We start from the raw sequence: 18,273 nt of genomic DNA on the forward strand, positions 1-18,273 counted from the left end.
GGAATGGTGTTGTGTTCTGTGTTAACTAGTGGTGTTGGGTTTAACCCCAACCCTTGCTGTTGGAAATGGGCATTGAGGAGAACATAGGCGTCAGGAATTTTCAGTTTCTGTCCTCTTTTAATTTTTACTTCAAGTGAGAATTGTTTGGTCCATTCTGGGATGGTGACTTCCTCTCAAATCTGAATTTCAAATACATATGGCAGCAGTTGAGCTGACCAAAATGCTTTCTCTGGGTCATCAAAGTCCATGGGATTACCCGCTAATCGGGACCAGGCTTTGAAGTTTATTAGGTCCAAACTAATGGCAAAGCGATTGAGAATGTCACTGCCAAAATAAAATGCAGCAGAGACATCTCGCACAACCCAACAATTAAGGACTATTCTCTTGTTGCCTATGGAAATTTTGAGTTTTGAGCATACACACACTAGACAGGAGATGTTTGGAATTGAGTGTTTCCAGGTCCATTTCCCATTTGTCTAAAAGTTTAAATGTACGAACGGCTGGATCTTTTGTGAGTCTGCGGAACATGGCCTTGCTGATGAAACTCTTACCGTTGTTCACACACACACACTCAGGCTAGAACAGAGTCCTTCCCCTCATTTAACTGAATAGGGATGAACAACTGTTCTCCAATTTTCTGAATGTCAGCCAAGCTTTGCGGTGGTTTCTCATCATTCGCGACTATAGGAGTGGGATTTTCTGATTGTGAATTTGTACAGAATGTCAGAGTGTTCCACCTGAGACTGGAAGGAAGGTTGATTTTCAGAAATAGAGAGGACTTCCCTTCACCAGTTTGTTGTCCTACTGCAATTCCTGTCACGTCTGGGATTTGGTTGTTTTGGAAATTTTATTCAATTAGGTTTTTGTTCAACCATGTGGCATATGCCATTTAAACTAACATGGTTGACACTATGTTTTAATTTTATTGGTCGGTTAGTCTGGGTCCAGAGGTCCTTGTTTACACAAGCTATGAGGGGAAACAATCTACGCAGGATATCATTCCCTAGTAAACATGGTGTGCCCTCTGGAGTCAAAACTATGACCTATTGCTTCACCTTGTGTGACCCAATTTTAATGCCCAAATCTGCTGTCCCCTCGACAGGAATTGTCTTCCCATCGAAGTTCTGAAGTTGTCCAGGAAGAGGGGGGAGAGGGATTTGGTATTTCTCCCCCGTTCCCAAATTCAGCTGATCAAAGGCCCTTTTTGACAGAAGGGTGGCTTGGGATCCAGTGTCCACCAGTGCCAAAAATCTACATTGCCCCTGTATTTGGACCGGGACATAAAATCGTCCCTCCTTTTCCTCAAGGGGGCAAAGATAATGCACATTTTTGGCCAATTGGTGGGTTAATTTCTTTGCTTTGGATTCTGACAGAGGGGTGATTTGGGCAGGATTATGCTTGAGATCTTGGGAACCTGTAAGAAAAAGGCGGCAATTGGATATGGGGGGAGTTTTGGGCTCCCCTGGTTCTGATTCTGGGCTCCCCCTGCCTTTTTGGAGGCAGTCACCAGAATTGGTTTCAACAAGGTGATTTTCTAGCTGGTCATTCTATGGTTTGATGATGGGCGGTTTGAACTCGGTCCCCACATCTACCCAGTCTTGATCAGGATCTCTTGTGACCCATTTTTTGGGAGGAGTTTCCCCATCCCTGAAGGAGAAGATCTTTTTCCCAGAATCCTCAAAGGAGCCCTCTCCTTCAAATTCGAAGATTTGAAACTTCTCCACAAAATGGGCCTTTTTAGCCTCTTTATTTCTCCTACCCGTCCTCTGTTCCTTAGGTTGCAGATTTCCAGGGGCAGGAGATTCTGGTTCCTGGGTTTCCAGGGGCTTTTCACAAGTGGGGAAGGAAGCTTCCTCTAAGGCTTTACATCCCTCTTCCCCCTGTTCCTCCTCCCTGGGAACTGGTGGGTTGTCAGGGTTCTCTCCCGGTCATTGCTCTGGAGCACCAGACCCTTGATTTGAGGAGTTCTGAGTCGCCATGTTCATTGGAGGGTTTTGCTGCTCCCTCAACATGCGACCCAGATCCTGTGCCAAGTTCCGGACCTCGTGCTCCAGTTGGGAAACCCGCTCTGGCTGGTACGGGGTCCTCTGGTCTACCCTGGGTTGATTACGGGAAGGGTAACTGTTCCTTCTCCCATAAGACCCTTGGTTGGGATAGTTTTGGTACCCCTCCACCCTTGGCCTCCCCTCTCGGATTGGGCTTTCTGGGCTCAGGAAAGTGGGGAAAGAAAGAAGGGTTGTTTTGGGGGTTGAGGTTTTGCAGGTTCCGGGGAAAGAAACTCAGCCTGGCATTTGGGGGATTACTGCCCTCCTGGGGAAAGTGAGGAGGGAAGTTTCCTGGGTTGGCAGCTGCCTGGTTGGACCCCCACTCCTTGGACTGGAGGAATCCACACATAGCCCAGGATGGGTCTGTTGCCCTTGTAACCGGGGCTGATGTAGTCTGGGGATTTAGGGGTCCCATTTGTGTGGTTACTTCCCTGACTCCCTGTTTGGGATTGGCCCGAGGTCCTTCTGGGTCTTGGGTTAGTAGGATTGTGTGCAGGAATGTTTTTAGGCCCCCCCATCTCCTAATCTAAAATGGGGGCAACCTTCAAATCCTCCAATTTAGCAGCAGCAGGGGTGTTGGTTGGTTTTGGGTTTTGATTAGCACTTTTACTCTTTACTGGCTTCTGCACTTCGTAAATGCGGGTTGCTTGTTCAATGACCCAGTCTAGTGATCTTTTCTCATGAAAGTCCCTCACCAACTGGGTCATAATGTTTTTACGGGGTGCATGAAAGAAGGTATTGACAAACTCCCTGCTGTCTGTGCACACCCTCCTGGTGGTTTTCGCAAAGGCACATTTCAGCTCTTGGACAAATTCTTGTGAGGCCTTTTCTTCCCCAGATTGCAGGTTGGAGGCTGCCTTGCGGGCCTCTTGAGGGTTTTTATGGATTTAAAAATGCTTTAAGATGGCCACCCTATATGTGAACCATCTTAAGTGGTTCTGATCCTCCAGCCCCACAAAGAAGCTGGAGTACTCAGGTGAAAATGTCCACTTGACATACCGAATACAAATTTGGCTGTCCTTCAGGTCCAAAGACTCCATCATTTGCTCAAACAGCTCAAGGTGTCCCAAACTGAATATTTGGCATTCTTATGGTAGGGCGTGACAACGCTCCTAATAGCCTTGATTTGCTTCAGGGGATTTTTCAGTAAGGCTTTCTTAACTTTGTTGGCCTTTTTAGTTTTGGTCACCCTTGTCCACTCATCCTCTGACTCAGAGGCACTGCTACCTGAGGTGGCTGTCTGATCCTCTAGGCTCTCCCTGATTCTGCGAGCTTGGGAATGGCTGGCAGAATGTGGGAGCCTAGTCTCTTGAGACCTGTGGCGCTCAGAAGAGTCTTCTGACTCTCCCTTGCTCCCAGGATTAGCTGAGTACCCCCAACCCCCACTGTCCTAGCTGGGAAGAGGTTTTTAAGATGCTCTTAGTGGGCCTATTTTCATGGAATTCCCCACCAAATCTGACAGACTGATCTCTTGGTAGGTTATATTTCTGAGGATCCCGTTCTCTGATTCTCCCCTCACTGGAGTCTCCCTGTTCAGAGAGGCTGGCCCGATATTTGGGAACCTGTACATAGATGCCCGCCATCCATTTCTGGGAGGTGTTGATCTTCCTATCCCATATTTCATATTGTGTTGAAGTCTACCATCCCTGTGGCCCTTGGTTCATATGAGCCAGTGGACATGAGGGTGGCAGAGTCCATGGAATTGAAGGGATTAAAGTCCCTGATGCCAGGGTTCCTGAGGTTATGCTCAGGGGTTTCTCTCTTCCATCTTACCTCATCTTTTTCAGCCCCTATTTCCTGATGACATGCCAATATCTGACCTTTTTGCTCTTCTATTAAGGCCTTAGAGTTCTCTATGATGTGTTCTTGTATGGCCAACTGTTTGAGGAGCCAGTATTTTTTTTTCACAGAGAGCTTCATTGTCTCTCTGTGCTTCCTGCCTGAATTGGGAGTTTTGGGCCAGTTTTTGCTGCAGGAGACTCACCTCCTGAGTTTGGTCCTTACTGGTCTGATTGTTCTTTTCCAAGGCATCCTACACCCTCTAACAGCTTTCCATAATCAGTTTTGATTTCACCCAACTCCTGAAGGGGCAGGTGATTTTCCTCTAACTTCGTTTTTGAATGGCTGACTTCCTGGCCTAAGGCGTCCCTCTCCTGAATTAGAGTGGCCCTCTGCTCAGCCGGGTCATCCCTCTGTTTTTTTAAATGCACTAGCTTTCTGGTGTTCCTCATCCAACTCTTCTAGGTCTTTAAGAATTAATGTATTATTTTCCTCTTTTAATTGGTCTATCTGGTCTTGTAAGACGACCATCTTTTCTGCACAGACTCTGTTAAAAGTTAATTGCTGTGCCAGCTTTTGTTGACTCTGTTTTAAGGAGTCTAACCTTTCCTGACACTCTTTTTGCAGTGTCTGTACCTGTGTATCTTGCTCTGCATTCTTTTACAGTTAAAGAGCCAGATCTTCTTGGAGTTTGGTGGCATACTGCCTAGCCTCTGTTTCATATTCTTGGCTATCCTGGAGCCTTTGCTCTGCAGAGTCCAGATTGCTCTGGATTTTCTGCAGTGCTTCTTCTTGCCTCTTTGTCAAATCTACATGGTCTGCGTACTTTTCCTGTATGAATCCTATGTGGAGGTACAGGTAGGCCGCTATTTTGGCAATTTTGCACTGCTCCTCTTTCATTTTTGGGGCCATGTACGGCCTACTGAGTGCTTGATGTAATGGATCCTTATCCTGCCAGGTATTAAGATTGATTTCAGTGACTTCTTGTTTTATTCCCTTCCGCCATACCTGTTCGTCCTGTTCTATCCATTAACTCCTGACGAACAATGTGTGCGGTAGGTGTTCCCTTGCAATATTGATTTCCACTGGGGTCGCCATCCTGGAAATATTAATTTCCTTCTGGCTTATCACAGGGTTACTTTACTTTTGCAAACAGGCCCAATTCCTTTGAATATTTCTTTTGAGGGGTGCTTGCACAGAGTAGCACAGTATGGTGACCCACAAGGTGTATGTACCCCATCAGCTAGCACGCTGTGTTATACTGTCACGAGTGGTATGTCTAATTCAGGATCCTGGGCGAGCCCCCAGCTGTAAGTGATTTCAATCTGGCACACACCCAAGTCTCTCCCAGCATGTAGTGCGCAACTGAAACCCTTGTTGATTTTTATCTATAAGTTCAATATTCTGAATGATATACCACTCATATCAAACCCTTCTCCTGAGACCCCCCGGTCACAGTGAACCAGGAATCATGCTAGTTTGCAAAGGTAAATATGTATTTATGTATTCAAATTTAATCACAATATATTTCAATAGGTAAACAACAATCACCAATGGGGTCATTGAACACGGAATAATATCTTTAATACACTATGAATCAAGGAATGCGCACAGAAACAAATGCAGCACAGAAAAGAATACTTTTGTGTTGGTTTGGACAGATGGCACTATGGTTATAGGTTCCCCCTGCAACACCCCTCAACCCCCCAATAGGCAATTAAATAGATGTGAGGAGAGAGCTGGTATTCAGGAGTAGCTCAAATCAAACAGAATATCAGTCCCACCTTCCCCCTTCAAACGCAATAGAACATCTCAAAGTCCAAGTAAGAAACAATTTAAAGCTATTTCACACTTGTAAAACCTTTCAAATTTTTAAAATCGCTGCAAACTTTTCCTTGGGCTCTATAGATAGCTATGGATGTTAGGTAAAAGTAGGAGTTGAAATCGATTTCTATCATAAAATCTGAGGGAGTTATAGAGGAGTTATAGAGATTTTAGTAAAGGTCGTTTTTGTAAGATAGGCGCGAGAATGGAAACAGAGATTCGAGTTTAAAGATGCCACCCCTATATTAAAGACTACAAAAAGAAGATTGCCACACAGGAAGGTCATTCATGGCCGATCATAACAGTTCATGTGTGATACTCTAGTTTCAGTTGGTTTGGGAATTCCTTTTCTTAATCAAGCAATGAGAAGTTAGGGTATAGGAACACAGATGAGAAAACAGTCAGCACAAAAATAGTTCTAGCAACACAATGGTTCTGAATTAGGAATGGGATAGGTTTGAAATAGGTATCATACAGTGCAGATATATTATGGGTCACTGTTCTTCCTATTAATACTCACACAATAATTTATTAATTGGACCATCAGTTCTGGTCATTCATTGGGCAGTTCCACGAGCAAACAGGCACCACTGGAGGGATTTGGGTCAGCAGCGCGGTTCTGGTCAAGTTGGGACTGCATCTCAGACTGGATTTGGAAAGCCCCTTCTGATGACTGGACTCGGTAGATAGCCGGATACAAGTTTTCAGTGGGCAAACCTGGTGGTAGCCAGCCAAGCTGAATTAAAATTAAATCCCTTCCAGTTTGGGATTTTTGCAATTGGGTCAGGCTAGCAATAATTTTGCAATGCTAGAGTCTGGATTCTGTAATGAAATCTGGATCTCTCAGAGAATTCTGGACTCAGCTACAAAGTGAAAGGTTCTGGAATAAGGTGCTGCGCAGACATCTTGATGGGTTCTGGAAGCAGGGTGTTCTGGATCAGTGTGTGTAGAGTACCATTTACTAGAGTCCTTCCTATATTTATCCATTATAAATTTTATGGCATGGGCAGAACTTCAGAACACACCTCCCGATCTCTGAGTGGTTACAGGTGTGCACTTCATTTTGGTTGGCAGCTTAAACAGAGCTGTCATCTTATGACAGGATTTAAGAACTCCCACCTGGATTTTTACTCAAAACATACTTTTGCACACATGTACATTTGTTCCATTATGTACCCCTACAAGATTAGACACATATTTTTCACATTTGATTGTCTACATTTACATCCAATTTCCATCATTGTGAGAGCTGTGTTGGTCATTTTATGGATTTTCATCAATTTACCCAGAACACTTTGGATTCATCATTTCTAATTCGATACACCTCTGGGTGCTGATCAGTGGATCATGTACATACAATGTTACGCTTGCAACATTAATATTTTTGACACAATCAGTATTTTAGTGTATCTTTGGTTCCTGATGTAGTAAAAACTCCTACCACCTCTTCAACTGTCTAGCATGAATTCATACGTATACGTTTGTATTTTTCACTTGTCTAGTTATTTTGGCTGTCATGTTAAATGTCATAAAGTTCTTAGGCAAACCAAGTAATTTCCATTCAATATCCAGTACAGGTATATTTTTTTCTCTTGCTTCCCAAATTGAGCAGATGGCCAGTCCTTTGAAGTTCACTGAGAAACCTCCCCCACATCCTGCTCCTCCTGGCAGAAGCCAATTCTCAGCATGTCCTTTGTTCTTTGATTAGTCAGCAGATGAATGTCTAATGCAACTCCTTTGAGTGGTTTGCTAGGATTATGCGTGACCCATTAACAGCCATTAGTCTTCCTGTTCTCAAGGGAGTGTCAACAGAAGATTTCATTATTCCCAGGACAGGCCCTGTCAGATCAGGATTCACGTGTGGATTGGCTTCAGACTGGGCTCTTCGACATTAAAATCTTTTCAGTTCACCTATGAAATATTAGTATAGAGTATAAATGATTTAACCCTTTTAAAAGAATAAGCCCTTCACCAACATACTTGAAATAGAAGATTGTGCACATTTTCAGGACAAAGAAATACATTTAAGCTAAGTTTTACAGCCAACTTCTTTAGGAAGCTGTGAGGCTGTGATGCCTCGGTTCCTCGGACTGTCTTGAGGATCCATGATTCCAGCACACTCTTCTTTCAATAGCTCACTGGGGAAAATAACTGCATTTAGCACCAAAACAGCCCTTTGAAGGTTGCTCTTGATTAGGAAACTGTATTTAGTGGCGTTTTTGGATTTTAGCCATTCTGTGGGCTTGTTTCCAGTGACAGATGACAGCAGTGGTGCCTGCTTTTACACCACTTTGCCGGTGTATTTGGCAGGATATGCAGCCCCATTGATGGGTTATGAACTCTGCACAATTTTGCAAACTAAGTGCGCACAGGGGTTATTGCCTCCATTCTTGGCAATTTCCTTTCCCCATTGGTAAAGGGGTGCAATGTGACGCAGTGGCATGGATAAAAATACTCCACAGCTCTACTCCTCTATTTCCAACACTCTTGATTCTCTTGGCCCTGTAATGAGGATCTCTTTGAAGCCCAAAGCCAAGTGCAATTCTTGGTCTGAATCCGACCTAGCTACACTTAAACGTAAGTGTAGGGTAGCTTAGAGGAATTCCAGAGCTTCTTGTTCATCCTCTGACAAAATGGCCTGTCGCCTGCTCCAAAGGCAATACCCACTTTCTGTCCATACTAAGAAGCGAGCCCACATCCAAGCCCATATATCTGCAGCATCTAACAACTCTGCAGAGCTCTTTAAAATCTGCAAGGAACTGGCCAACCCTGCTGCAGTCTCTAACTCACCTCTCCTATCCTGTCCCAGGCCTTTTGCACGGCCCTTGCCTCTGACTTCATCCCTAAAACCCAGGATATCCTGTCCACCCTCTTTTCCCCTCCTTCTCTCCTCCCCCTCTTTCCTGGAACTCTGGCCTGCCTACAGCCACCCGCCACCTTCTTTCTCACCCTTTCCACTTTTCACCCCTGACGAGAGTAGGACTTGACGTGTGGCACAGTTAAAGTGGGATTTACATATAGTATAACCTCCAAAAAATCTCTCTCTCTCTCTCTCTCTCTCTCTCTCTCTCTCTCTCTGTCTCTCTCTGTCTCTCTCTCTCTCTCTCTCTCTCTCTCTCTCTCTATTTCTCTCTCTCTCTCTCTCTCTCTCTCCTGCAACAGTGTGCATTGCTACTTTATAAGGGGGAAAACAGTGAGGGGTTCTCCCAGGAGGATGCAATGGGTCACTTCCTGGGCATTGATAGATATTTAGCGGCTTAATACTGAACATACAATATATTTAAGTGCATTCTGCATCTGAAGATTAGTTGAACAAGTTTTAAAAAGTAAAACTCAAGAACAGTAATAGCTTACAACGAAAGTGTTGAAAATACAAGACCTGTACGTATAAGGGGATTGTGCACACTACGTTGTGCACATCACATTTCACAACCATTAATGATGTACTTTGATGTTGAAATTGTTTATTGGGGCTGGATTGGGGCATGCAGATTACGAAGATTTAACATTGCACAAAACACAAACAGGGAATACTTGATCAGGTAAATGAACCAAGGTTTTTAATTTAACGTAGCCATCAAGTCATGTACGAGCCTTTTTGAAAGTGTAATAGGATTAGTTGATTTTGAATACATATCCGTTTGACAAGTTTAGTGTTTTGGCATCTTTGATTGAAGATCTCACAATTACGCAGGTACAAAACACTTAGGGTCTGATTCACAGAATATTTTTATAATGGCACAGTCCCATTGGAAAACGCTCTGGGAAATTGCATTGCCCCATTACCTTCTGTGGGTATATCGATGTACATAATTCTCCAAACATATACAGGCCGATTCATGGAATAATTAGCGCTGCGCAAGTGGCCAAAAACGTGCAAATTGCAGTGGGATAGCGAAAATTCGCAGTGCAAGTGTGAAAATCGCACGAAAAGCAGCGCACATCGATTGATGGAAGGCCATGCGCGAGAAAGCCATCGGATGTGCGATAAAAAAGTGCGCGGCACATGTTGGCGCACAGGCCATCTAACTGCGTGCGACAGGTCACAGCGAAAATCGCACAGGCCACAGCGAAAATCGCACATAGCGCGGCGCACGCAACAAAAGTAGGCGGAACACGGGGCGTAACACTCGGAATGGGGAACAACTTGCCAAAATGTGGGCATCACGGGGGAAGAACAGGGTACAAGTGCGCGGAACGCCCACACGCTCGCCTACAACACGTATTCATGGAATAGAATAGGGCAAAAAAGCGCACGCTCAAACCAGCGCACAGGCACAAACACGACCGCCACAAGAAAGCAGGCGGTAGCGTCTCTGCGCCTGTAAGAAATGTGCGCCAGAAGGTGCGCCAACAAATAGCACCTATATACAGCCATGATGAATGTCCTATACTGTGGCCCTCCAGGACAAATAACGTGCAAAGGGGTACCCACAAACACGGACACCCGCTGACAAAAAATACGTGTGCGTGTATACCGGGGTGCGCGGGAATTCTCACAGGCGATTTGCCCATGTACGTGGATTTCAGGGGTGCGCGGGAACTTCCACACGCGATTTGGCCGGGTACGTGGATTTCAGGGGTGCACGGGAAGTTCCACACGCGATTTGTCAGGGTACGTGGATTTCAGGGGTGCGCGGGAAGTTCCACACACGATTTGGCCGTGTACATGTATTTCAGGGGTGCGCGGGAAGTTCCACATGCGATTTGGCCGGGTACGTCTATTTCAGGGGTGCACGGGAAGTTCCACATGCGATTTGGCAGGGTACGTGGATTTCAGGGGTGCACGGGAAGTTCCACACGCAATTTGTCAGGGTACGTGGATTGCAGGGGTGCGCGGGAAGTTCCACACGCGATTTGGCCATGTACGTGGATTTCAGGTGTGCGCGGGAAGTTCCACACGCGATTTGGCCGGGTACGTGGATTTCAGGGGTCTACGGGAAGTTCCACACGCGATTTGTCAGGGTACGTGGATTTCAGGGGTGCGCGGGAAGTTCCACACACGATTTGGCCGTGTACATGTATTTCAGGGGTGCGCGGGAGGTTCCACACGCGATTTGGCCGGGTACGTCTATTTCAGGGGTGCGCGGGAAGTTCCACACGCGATTTGTCAGGGTACGTGGATTTCAGGGGTGGGCGGGAAGTTCCACACGCGATTTGGCTAGGCACGTGTATGATAGGGGTACGCCGGAAATTCTACACGCGATTTGGCTGTGTGCTCCCAGGTATTCCCTGTACACCCTCCATGGCCCCTGCAGGCAGCACACACCACAGGGGACTACCCTGCACACCTGCTCATGTCACCCAGCAACCCCACCCCCCAGCATCCAGGGGCACCCTCCACCAGGCCCCCACTCATGTCTCCCACCACCTCCACCCCCCAGCAGTGCAGGGGCAGCCTCCACCAGGCCCCCACCCATGTCTCCCACCACCCCCACCCCCCAGCATCCAGGGGCACCCTCCACCAGGCCCCCACCCATGTCTCCCACCACTCCCACCGCCCCGCCACCAGGGGCAGCCTCCACCAGGCCCCCACTCATGTCTCCCACCACCCCCACCCCCCCGCCACCAGGGGCACCCTCCACCAGGCCCCCACCCATGTCTCCCACCACCCCCACCCCCCAGCCACCAGGGGCACCCTCCACCAGGCCCCCACTCATGTCTCCCACCACCCCCACCCCCCAGCCACCAGGGGCAGCCTCCACCAGGCCCCCACTCATGTCTCCCAACACCCACCCCCCAGCCACCAGGGGCACCCTCCACCAGGCCCCACCCATGTCCCCTATCACCCCCACCCCCCAGCCACCAGGGGCAGCCTACACCAGGCCCCCACTCATGTCTCCCACCACCCCCACCCCCCAACAGTGCAGGGGCAGCCTCCACCAGGCCCACACCCATGTCTCCCACCACCCCCACCCCCCAGCATCCAGGGGCACCCTCCACGAGGCCCCCACCCATGTCTCCCACCACCCCCACCCCCCAGCCACCAGGGGCACCCTCCACCAGGCCCCCACTCATGTCTCCCACCACCCCCACCCCCCAGCAGTGCAGGGGCACCCTCCACCAGGCCCCCACCCATGTCCCCTATCACCCCCACCCCCCAGCAGTGCAGGGGCACCCTCCACCAGGCCCCCAATCATGTCTCCCACCCCCCCACCCCCCAGCATCCAGGGGCACCGTCCACCAGGCTCCCACTCATGTCTCCCACCACCCCCACCCCCAGCCACCAGGGGCAGCCTCCACCAGGCCCCCACTCATGTCTCCCACCACCCCCACCCCCCAGCAGTGCAGGGGCAGCCTCCACCAGGCCCCCACCCATGTCTCCCACCACCCCCACCCCCCAGCATCCAGGGGCACCCTCCACCAGGCCCCCACCCATGTCTCCCACCACCCCCACCCCCCAGCCTCCAGGGGCACCCTCCACCAGGCCCCCACTCACGTCTCCCACCACCCCCACCCACCAGCCACCAGGGGCACCCTCCACCAGGCCCCCACCCATGTCCCCTATCACCACCACCCCCCAGCAGTGCAGGGTCACCCTCCACCATGCCCCCACCCATGTCTCCCACCACCCCCACCCCCAGCATCCAGGGGCACCCTCCACCAGGCCCCCACTCATGTCTCCCACCACCCCCACCCTCCAGCCACCAGGGGCAGCCTCCACCAGGCCCCCACTCATGTCTCCCACCACCCCCACCCCTCAGCAGTGCAGGGGCAGCCTCCACCAGGCCCCCACCCATGTCTCCCACCACCCCCACCCCCCAGCATCCAGGGGCACCCTCCAGCAGGCCCCCACTCATGTCTCCCACCACCCCCACCCCCCAGCCACCAGGGGCAGCCTCCACCAGGCCCCCACTCATGTCTCCCACCACCCCCACCCCCCAGCAGTGCAGGGGCAGCCTCCACCAGGCCCCCACCCATGTCTCCCACCACCCCCACACCCCAGCATCCAGGGGCACCCTCCACCAGGCCCCCACTCATGTCTCCCACCACCCCCACCCCCCAGACACCAGGGGCAGCCTCCACCAGGCCCCCACTCATGTCTCCCACCACCCCACCCCCCAGCAGTGCAGGGGCACCCTCTACCAGGCCCCCACCCATGTCCCCTATCACCCCCACCCCCAGCAGTGCAGGGGCACCCTCCACCAGGCCCCCACTCATGTCTCCCACCACCCCCACCCCCCAGCAGTGCAGGGGCAGCCTCCACCAGGCCCCCACTCATGTCCCCTATCACCCCCACCCCAGCAGTGCAGGGGCACCCTCCACCAGGCCCCCACCCATGTCTCCCACCACCCCCACCCCCCAGCCACCAGGGGCTGCCTACACCAGGCCCCCACTCATGTCTCCCACCACCCCCACCCCCCAGCAGTGCAGGGGCAGCCTCCACCAGGCCCCCACCCATGTCTCCCACCACCCCCACCCCCAAGCATCCAGGGGCACCCTCCACCAGGCCCCCACCCATGTCTCCCACCACCCCCACCCCCCAGTCACCAGGGGCAGCCTCCACCAGGCCCCCACTCATGTCTCCCTGCACCCAGGTCCTCACAATCACCAACCATGTGCGTAATGGTCTGCGTCCACAGCCAAAAGGCCCTACCAAGTAACCCATTCACCCACATGGAAATGGAAATTACATGTTACACCCCCAACGTACATAAAGCAAATGAACCCATGTCTGTCACACACAATGGTTGCAAATGAATTGGAAAACACCCAACATGACATGCATGAAACCAATGAGATGATACCACACAGTGAAGTATGAAAACAAAATTGTATTAAAAAAATATGAATGCAAATGAAATGAAACAAACTACAATGCCAATGAAAAAAAGAAAAGGTGCATGTCCGTCCAAAAAAATTAAAAACACCAAATCCAAAAAAAATGTACTTCAAAGTCACATTAAAAATGAAATCAATCCGACAGAAAAAAAATAAATCCAAACACCATTGCTCCATGGAGAAGAAATAAAAAATTAAAAAATAAAACAATCCAATGAAGAACTATGTACAAAATATCCAAGGGTCCATGAGCCCAACTGAACAAAGGAAACCTACAAAAAACACTAACAAAAATGCAACTATATACAAAAAGTGGAGCTGTGTCCGTCGACTCCAAATCATAAGAATAAACAAATGAAACCTAAAACTAAAGAACTATATACAAAGGCGGCGGGCAAGTCCAGCGGCTCACTCCGTAGTGTTCCAGGCCAGGGCATCATCAAACTCCTCGTCTATGTCCCGGAGGCGGTCCTGTTCCATGGCCCCGAGGGTCCGCAGGGACAACGCCATCTGCTCCTCCAACCCCCTGCGGATTGCCTCGAGGCACTCGGCCCGCCTCAGGGCCCCCCGCATGGAGTTCTCCGCCCTGACCATCGTGAGCCGCTCCTCTTCCGCCCGCCGCCGCTCCGCACCTATCTGCTGGCCCAACCGCAGCCACACGGAAGACACTTCCTGTCCTGGGTCCTCCTGCCGATGCCTGCCCCTCCGATGTTGATGGCCCCGAGCCATGATGCCTCCCACGTTGACTCTGCTGCTGCCCCAACGCAACTGCCTCTGCCAGCACGACAGCATCCAGGCTGATGGAATCCACCGACGCCGTCGTGCACGTGCCCTGCCTGATGATGCCGGCACATCCTCCATCTGCTGGGGTACAGTTGCTGTGGTGTCCACCCCTGCTTGACCTCCGACTCCCGACTGTGGCAGGGATGGGATCCCCACCGAGCTGGCTGCATAGGTCAGGGCAGGTCCATAGGGGGCCCTGGTGGCATCTGGGCCGGAAGACGGCAAGTAGAACGACCGGCGTATAGCCTCCACAGAGGAGGAGAGAGCCGCCAGATTGGCCGACACATGCAGGAAACCCCCGAACATGGAAGATCCCAATTGGGCCACGTTGGCACGGTGCTCTTCGTGATGATGTGCGTGCTCCTCCCGGGAAGCACGCATGTCATCACGAATTGCACCCGCGCGCATCGCAACCCCAATCAGGACCTTCTCCATACGGACACGGGTCCCATCGTCCGCAGATGGAGGGGAGTCAGGTGACATGGACATCCCCTCTACCTGCGGACGGGCCTGGGACGGGGCATCCCTGCTGGTGCATGGTGGTGCACTCACAGGGTCAGGGACAGCGACATGCACATGCCCCTCCACGGTGACCTGTGCTGCCTCCTGCCCCTGGCCCTGGACTGCACCACTTGCACCAGCAGGGATGCCCCCACCATGCCCCATGTGTGCCCCTGTGGCGGCCTCCTCCTCCTCTGTGGAAAACACCAACCTGGATGGCTCCTCACCGTCTTCCACCGTAGCAGGCCCCTGTGGGGGCTCACCCACCCCTTCCGCTGCAGCCGTGGGGGCATCCCCCCCGCCTTGCTCCACAGCGCTGTCTCCGCCCTCTTCTTCACTAGCCGCTGCGTAGAGGGAGACAAAGAACACAAGCATCAGGGTACTGTACAATGGTCCTCTAGACAGGAAGCAATAGCAGATGAGTACCACTGTCAAAGTACACTTCCATCATGTCCCTCCACAACACATGGGTCAGTCCACGCAAAACACACAGTAACAGGCATGGTGCATGCCATGGACATTTCCATACATGTCCAATGGACTCTTGAAACATACAATGATATGGAACTCACATGCATCATGGGTCATGCCTATCACATGCACACACTTCACCTCAGTCACATCCATCTGGCCCCATACACCCCAAACACAGCGGATACAAGGGTAACTAGGCTGCATCAGTGAATCTGTGCATTGTCACACACATGTGTCATGCATCCATGGCATGCACAAGTCACAGACACGCAGGTCAGGCACACAGACATGGCTACCATATATGTACCTGGCATCAGCACCCATCCCTCACCCCCACCCATGTCCAGGAACAGAGACTGGCATGCTCTCATGTTTAAAATCTGCATAGAGCTCCCCATGTGGCATTTAAACACATGCAACAACCATGTGGTTCACACATCACTGGTCGCACATGCATTACCATGATGTCCCTGCACACATACATGCATACATGGCCTATGTCACACATACAGGCAAGTATCAGAGAACCAGCACAACGCAACATGCCCTGTCCCACACAGCTATGCTTGGACACTTACCGCTCAACTCCAGACGGGTCTCCCTCTCAAGGATCTGGGCGTGGAGCGCTGGGCGTACGCGTTCCAGGACCCTCATCTGGATGGAACTCATGCGGCCCCGGCCCCCCTCCACGAGGCGCCGGGCCTTCACGAGGGTCCTGGACCTCAAGTCCTCCCAGCGCTTCTTGATCTTCTGGACGTCGCGGGTTGCCACCCCCTCCGCCTTGATGGCAACCACACAGTCGGCCCAGATCCTCTCCCGACCTTCCTTGCTGGCGCGGGACGACCCAAAGAGGGCATCATACTGCCCCAGGACATGCTCCACCAGGACACCAACTTCGGTGGCAGTGAAGCTGGTGCCCCTCTGCCCCTCTGGCCTGGGGTTGCCACTGGTGCCAGATGTGGAAGTGCCCGACATGGCAACCCCAGAGGCAGGTGTGGGTGGGCAACTGGGTCCTGGGGCTGGGCTGTGGAGTGATGTAATCCCAGTCGGGAGTCTTCAGTTCCAGCAGGGGTGGACACAGCAACTGGACCCCTGCAGATGGCTGATGTGCAGGCACCAAATGGCAGGGCACGGTGGCAGCAGGCAGGCAGGCAGGCAGCAGCAGATGGCACGTGGGAGGCTGCTCGGGGCACTGGGGGGCAGTAATTCGGCCTTCTGGGCAGGAGCGTGGTCTTCCGTGTGTTTTCGCGTGGCCAGCTTGTTACAGAGTGATTTGGCACGTGAAAATCCTGCACGTCAGCGTGAAATCCGAGGAAAGGCCCTTAGCGCGTAAGCGCGTCAGCCCGCATACGCGATTCTATTGGACCAAAGGCCCTCAGCGCGTAAGCGCGTCTGTGACGTGACCCGCACGGGTGTTTCCCACACAGCACATGATGACGGAGCACACGTGGAAAGACTGCACGTCAGAGTGTCATCGCGTGTAATTGGACAGCACGTCAGAGTGTCATCGCGTGTAATTGGACAAAAGTGCGCGTACACGCGAGTGGCCTATGTACGTGTATTTCAGGGGTGCGCGGGCACTTACACACGCAAGTACGTCAGTGCACCTGTATCCTGGGGTGCGCGCGAATTTCCACACGCTATTGGACTGGGTACTGGATTTCAGGGGTGCGCGGGTCACACGCTCGCCTACAACACGCGCAACGCATACATTTGCGCGCTAACAAAATAACAAGCTCTGACCCAGGATGAACATACTGTTCCTAGCAGCAGTGGCCGTGGGCTACCAAAGGAGGAGGAGGAGGATAGTCAGGGCCAGAATATTCACACCCAGAACCAGCCTTTTTGGGATGCCTGATGACCAGGTGTATGGGAGGTACAGGTTTCCAACACACATAATACTGGACCTGGTGAGTGAGTGGGAGGATGACCTCACATCACCCACCCTGTGCTCCCAAGCACTCAGCACCCTGGAGAAGGTCCTCAATGTACTGCACTTCTTAGCCACTGGATCATTTCAGCGGACAAGTGCCATAGTGGGTGGGGTATCACAGGCCACCCAGTCACGCTGCCTACACCAGGTCTTGAACATCATCACTGCACGCCCATCAGTCCGCAGGCACATATACCTGGCCAGAACACCTGCAGAAAGGCATGCTGCCGCCCTGGATTTTTATGGTGTGGCACGATTCCCCAAAGTGCTAGGTGCCATCGACTGCACCCATGTGGCTCTACGTCCCCCCAGGGCATCAGAGCACATCTATAGGAACCGCAAGCACTGGCATTCCATCAACGTGCATGTAGTATGTAATGCCAAGGGAATCATCACCTCAGTATATGCCAACTATCCCGGGTCCACCCACGACAGCTTCATTTACCGAATGTCCACCCTAAACCGGTACCTAGAAGCTGGGCGGCATGGCGATACATGGCTGCTTGGTGAGTATGAATGCCACTGCACATGCATGCATGTCGGATACTGAGCAAGGTCACAACCCCACCAATGATACCAATCACCACCTCCACAGGGGACAGTGCCTACCCTCTCAGCCCCCACATGATGACGCCAATTCGGAACCCCACCACGCCACCCGAGGTAAGATATAACACAGCCCACATTACAACCCAGGGCATAGTGGAGCGCACATTCGGAGTGCTAAAGTCACACTTTCGCTCCCTTGACCGTTCTGGCGGGCAGCTGTTATACGCTGCCCCAGTAGTGTGCAGGATCATAGTGGCAGCATGTGTCCTGCACAACGTTGCAACACGCCGGGGCCTGGCCGTGGACATGGTGGTGGCCCCACATCCCCAACCACATGCACAGCCGCTGCGCATGGGAGGGGAAAGGGCACGGGGGAGGCAGCCCGTACACAGCTAGTGGCTAATTACTTCACATAGAAATCACACCCCTGTGGAGTGCACACTGCCCTGGCACATTCCATCTGACAATCAATGATGACTCAACCTGACACTGATCCTGAATGTCTGGAGAATCAACCGTGAAAACCATATCAGCCTGAGATTGTTCACCTGGAAGTGTTACAATGTGTGCATCCCTACCCACACAGACACCACCAAGGCAGTT

This window comes from Ambystoma mexicanum, chromosome 7q (assembly GCF_040938575.1).
Source record: "Ambystoma mexicanum isolate Mex_15411 chromosome 7q, UKY_AmexF1_1, whole genome shotgun sequence".
In the NCBI taxonomy this organism is placed as follows: domain Eukaryota; kingdom Metazoa; phylum Chordata; class Amphibia; order Caudata; family Ambystomatidae; genus Ambystoma; species Ambystoma mexicanum.